Source organism: Nematolebias whitei, chromosome 10 (assembly GCF_014905685.2).
Source record: "Nematolebias whitei isolate Nwh7 chromosome 10, NemWhi1, whole genome shotgun sequence".
Classification (NCBI taxonomy): Eukaryota; Metazoa; Chordata; class Actinopteri; order Cyprinodontiformes; family Rivulidae; genus Nematolebias; species Nematolebias whitei.
Genome location: NC_056507.1, coordinates 6,728,254 through 6,733,827, shown reverse-complemented (window position 1 = coordinate 6,733,827; position 5,574 = coordinate 6,728,254). Strand labels below are relative to the sequence as shown.

Genomic DNA, 5,574 nt, shown 5'->3' with positions numbered 1-5,574 from the left:
AAACTGCAATGAGTCAGTCTGCCTTGATTTATTCAAGGTGACACATAAAGAGCAAACCTTTGTTTTTTATAGGCTGTATTGGTGGAGTGAAAATACCTGCTGCATGAAGCAAGTGAAAGTACAAAAAGCTGTAAAAGGGAAGCAGGTGGATATAAAGTATGGGCCACTGTGCATGTAAAAAAAAACTTTTTTAACACTTCAGATTAGGCTGTGCCATTTGATAGCATCTACAGTAATGCTAACCAGTTGTTGCAAGATTTAAAACAATGTGTGTTTATGATATGACATTTACATTTCCTAAAACTCACAACAACACATTGAAAGTGGCTCCACATCATTTACATGCTGATGTACCAAACAGTTCACCGAGCTAAAAGAGGATTTTTCACACCAAGCTGCACATCAGCCGGAGAATTTACCGGATGACCTGCTCTGATCCAGTATTGAGGGAAACACCTTAACCACAAAGTCTGTATCTCACTGAGATGAGGCACGTGCTAACAAATTAAGCTTGGCAATCACAAAAGAAGTTCCATAATATCTCAAAACAATCACAAGAATTTTCAGTTTCCTTGTGTGACGTGCAGGGCCTCATTTTTTTATCCCATGTAAAAAAAAAAAAGCACATCATTCACAGGATTGTCGTGGAAATGTCACAATTATTGTGATATTCCATACACAAACATGTCACAAGTATGAAAACATTGGGATCCCAAGTGAATAAAAATGCGTGCTTTTCATGCAGTTTTGTGTCTACAACTGTCAAAGGTGTTGCATCAATTATGGGTGAAGAGGACGTGTCCCCCTTACGTTTGAAAAAAATATTTGTTTGGACCCCCCCCACTCCCCAGTTATCATGAAATATTAGTTCACCCAGCACTGTTTTTATTTCTTCATGAATGAATCCATTCCATTTGATTAATAGAAAAATACTCAAATCACTAAAAAATCTGCTCCGGGTTTTCCTGGTTACCTACAACAACTCACTGCATGCAGTGCTTGCTCTTGGTCACTTGGCATGGCGCTCATCTCTTCTGGGTTTTTTTTTGTGGACGGGGTGAGGGAAGGAAGGGGAGACATCTTTGTGTTGCGCGCTAGCTTAGCTCTACGTTAGTGCTAGTAGTCGCTGACGGGTGCGGAGTAGGATGCATGAGAGAAGCGGAGCGCTACTTCTGTAGCAGCTTAGCTAGCGCATCTGTATTGCACCTCACTAACCTATAGCTCTACGTTAGTGCTGGTAGTTGTTGACCAGCTGGGGGCGAGGGTGTTAGGATACGTGAGAGAAGTGGAGGGTGCTCTATTCACACAAGGAGACCTGTTGGTCAGGCTACTCCTTGTTGTGCCATGCTCTTTGTAAAACTGACTGTATTTTATCCAGTATTATGTTGGCTAATGTTGATTAGTTGTGGCAGCCATCTAGAAAAGGGTCAGCTCCAAAAGTGAGTTTGTTGTACAGCCAGTGATGAGCTGAGCATTAATGATAATAAGTGCCAGATTGCTCTTGTGGTGATTAGAAAAATCTATAAGTATATCACGATCACATCCTGATGCATGCTCAATAATCCAGGTAGAAAAATTTAACAAAGTTAAATCAGGTCCTCTGGATGGATTAAATAATAATCATACATAAATAATTAATTAACTGACTTAACTTTGTTAGATATATCACGATCACTGAGATTAAAGTTAGTCATTTTAATTATTTATTTATTAACCTTTATTTAATTGGGCAAATCCAATTAAGATCAAAGATCTCTTTTCCAATGGAGGCCCGAACCTGAAGGCAGCCTAAACATGGATGTTTTTAGACTATGGGAGGAAACCGGAGTACTTATATAAAATAATAAATAATAATCTTACTGATAGTAATGTTTCATTCTTTTGTAGAAAATAAATGGGTTAATTGAAAAAAAAAACACTTTTTAATGCCAACTATCTGGATTTTAAAAACATTTTTGTTAAAGAAACTTTTTGATTTGTCACACATTTTTCAGGATTTAGTTTTTATGTAAATTATTTTTTATAAAGCATGCCCCTTTGCATTCAGACATAGAAGAGATGATCTGTCTGGAGCACTCAGGAGGACGTGTGGATCCTTCTTTTATCCTTCTGTTCAGGTTGTTTCTGATTGTCTGAGTCTGTTCGGAGCCTGCCTCCCACCAGCATCTGACTCACGCTCTCATACGAGCCGAGGCACGAGAGGAATATGTGCGTGTGCTTCTCAGTAACCTGCAGTTATCCATAATGCCCCTCTCCCAGGAGCCTCACAGATGTTTACATGCATCTTTTCGGTCTTTGTCACATAAAAGGCCATGAGAGAAAAGTGATAAAGAATGTATATTATAAATATAACTGAGAAATCTAAAAAAACAACAACACTTCAGTTCAATCAGGTTAGGGGACAGAGCTGGGATTTAGCCCCAAATCCCAAATGAATTGAAAACGAGGTGCCGTGGATGCATTACCATCTACCTAGAGGCGATACTCAAGTGCCTGACCACCGAGATATTGGAGGTGGTGGGAAATGTGGTTCGTGACAGTGGGAGGACCGAGGAGTTCTGCCCGGCATTCAGGTGGTTCTGCTGCCCAAGTGGACCGAGAGATCTGCTGGGTCTGGGTAGAGGGATCGGCATGGGCAACCAATTTATTCTGATCCGCTGTGGGACAGACTGCTACAAGAAATCCTTCCTGCTCACAGCCATCAGCATCTATAACAACTCTAGTGAAACCAGGATGAGCTACAACAACAATTAATTTCCCTTTGGGGTTAATAAAGTATTTTTAAATTTAATTTCAATATATGTATAGATAGATACCACATGACATGATATAAGCCTATTAGTGCACGTGATTACACCACAAATGTGGAAATGTGAGTTTATACCCACTTCCTTGTGTGATATTATTATTTATCTTCAGTTGGAGAATGAGTAACTGCTGCCTTGTTGAAGTTTTAAATAACGTGTTTTGTTTTAAAGTAAATGCATCACAGTCATTACTCACGTTTGTCATTAACCATGTCTAATTTTCTACATTTAGTGAGTCATTGATAAAAGCCAGCTGTCACATACAAGATTAATCCCTGGAGTCCCTCTGCTGCAACAAGTATCCCATCCATCTTTGTTCTGAAATCCACTCAGGGAAGTTTTGCTGAAAAGGCAGATTCTGCTTCACACAGTTACACTTGAGAGCAACATCCCCACTCACACACTTAGTCCCAGTTACACTCATACTGGTAGGGATGACTTATGCCACTGATGCAGATCAGAATAAAACGCCTCTCTGAAGGAGCATGTTGATGGGTGTTATTACATGAGAACTATTACTCTTTAATTTTTATTATTGCGCTTCTTTTTTGGCATTCCTTTTTGTAAATCTTCACCCGTGCAGCTAAAAGCTCGTCTCTGCCGACTTTAATCTAGACCGCAGCCCTCCACATTACTGCGCCGATTTCTGCGTTTTTACTTCTAAGGGTGGTTCTCAAACTGGGGGGTCCCCAGACCCCTGTGGGGTCTACCAAAAAAAAAAAAAAAACAATTTTTTTCTTCTTAAAATAAAAATTATAAAACAATAAATAAATAGAAATACATAAATAAAAATATAAATAATAATAAATACATTAAAATAATATTTATTATTATTTTACAAGCAGGCAGATGTTTAACAACCCGTTAAAATACACCAACATGCAGGAAATCACATTTACTTTATTCAAAATTTTCTGAAGGAGGACCCCCCCCCCCCCACACACACACACACACACACACACACTGCCCCACCCACTATTTGTGTTCCACCCTGGATCAGTTTACAAATGAAGCTCTGTTACTTGCTCTGACTGTTGTTATGATTCTGTTCAGTTTCATGAAAAGAGTTTTCTGTGAAAATGTGAAGAAGTGACGATACATTTATTATGTTCATTATGTGTAAAGTTTTAAAGAGGTTTTTTTGATGCTGTTAATTTTCTCAAAATTGTAATTTTTGTAAGTTGAAATGAAAAATGTTTTTAGTTAGTGTGTTTTGAATGAAAAATACCTCATGTTTAAAAGTATAAAAGTTGTATTAACACTATTAAAGGACAGGTTTTAAGGATTTATGTTACACGGATACTTCCATTGCATTAAAGAGTCAAACTGAAGAAAATTATTTAAAAACATGAGGGTTATGAGGGGGTCCCTGAAACTTTTTCTCCCTTGTAAGGTGTCCCTGCACCCAAAACGTTTGAGAACCCCTGCTATCAACTAAAGGACAGCTTGAGAATAAAATAACAAAAAGTTGAGCTGGGTTTTTTTTTTTTTTTATGTGGACAAGATAAGCTGAAAGTTTGATCCAGTTTTAAATTTTTGGACTCAGACGTTTTCTCCCCCAAGCAGAATTTCCTGTAGTGAGAAAATAAATCTATATAAAAGCTATAAAATAAATCAGAAGTCCACCCTCTGCTGTGTTATCTGAAGAACAAACGCTCCTCCGCTGTCCTTCAGAGCATCCGTCCTCAGGCTATAGGAGAACTGGATTTATCTTTGGCACCTCTTTACCAAACTTTTTTTTTTCTTACTATTTATTTATTCATGCTAAGAGTGAACTTAAGGTGAATTTAAATAAAACAGTGCAAATCAAACAGTTGGTTTTAAAACTTCAAAAAGACGAAACACCAAACAGAAACCAGCAACTTGAGACTTTCAATAGAATCAAGTGCATAGAAAATACATGATTTTTTAAAATCTTTTTTAAATTTGTGCGATAATTTTATGGGTTTCGAGCAGAAAAAGTGTGATTTCATAATGAATTTTGGAAACGAGTGTTTCCCAATTTATTAATATTTGCAGCAGTGCTCCGTAGGTGGTACGGTGGTGCAGTGGTTAGTGTAACTGACATATTTCTGACTCGGCGCATATAACCCCTTTGTTAAAACGTGTGCTTACATTGGCGTTATTGGATTCCCCAAATGTTACTTTGTGAAATAAACTACCCAAAATAAAATGGTTTTGTTTGGAGTTGAACTTTAAGACCCTAAAAAGAGCTCTTTCAAAAATGTGTGTTAGAGGCTTTTTTGTTTTTAATGACCAAAACTTTAATGAAATATACCAGTAGGTGCTATGTGTTGTAATCCTTATATGTTTATATAAAATTATGAAATTAGTTCTCTGCATTGAACCCATCACACGTGAGACAAACCCAGGTGGAGCAGTATGGCGCCTGGGGAGCAATTATAGATTAGGTGTCTTGCTCAAGGACACCACGACATGTGGGCATGGTGGGGAGTTGAACCTGCGACTTTCTGGTCCCAGGTCGGCTACCCTACCTCTACACCATCTCGGCCCCTAAGTTTACGGCACCTGGTATTTCCAGGCGGTCTCCCATCCAAGTACTAACCAGACCCGACCCTGTTTAACTTCTGAGATCAGATGAGGTCATGTGAGTTCAGGGTTGTATGACCAGAAAGACTGACAGAGGGAAAGGTTGTTTGTCGCGTCTGTCTCTATGTGTCCCTGAGATGGACTGGAGACCTGTCCAGGGTGTCCCCCACCTCTCACACAGTGACTGCTGGACATGGACACCAGTGACCCCCGCAAC

The 5,574-nt window shown here is 38.8% G+C and overlaps 1 pseudogene; it reads right to left on the bottom strand.

Moving 5' to 3' along the window:
• Positions 1-5,324: 5,324 nt before the first annotated feature.
• Positions 5,325-5,443, bottom strand: LOC119416549 (annotated as a pseudogene).
• Between the last annotated feature and the right edge of the window lie 131 nt (positions 5,444-5,574).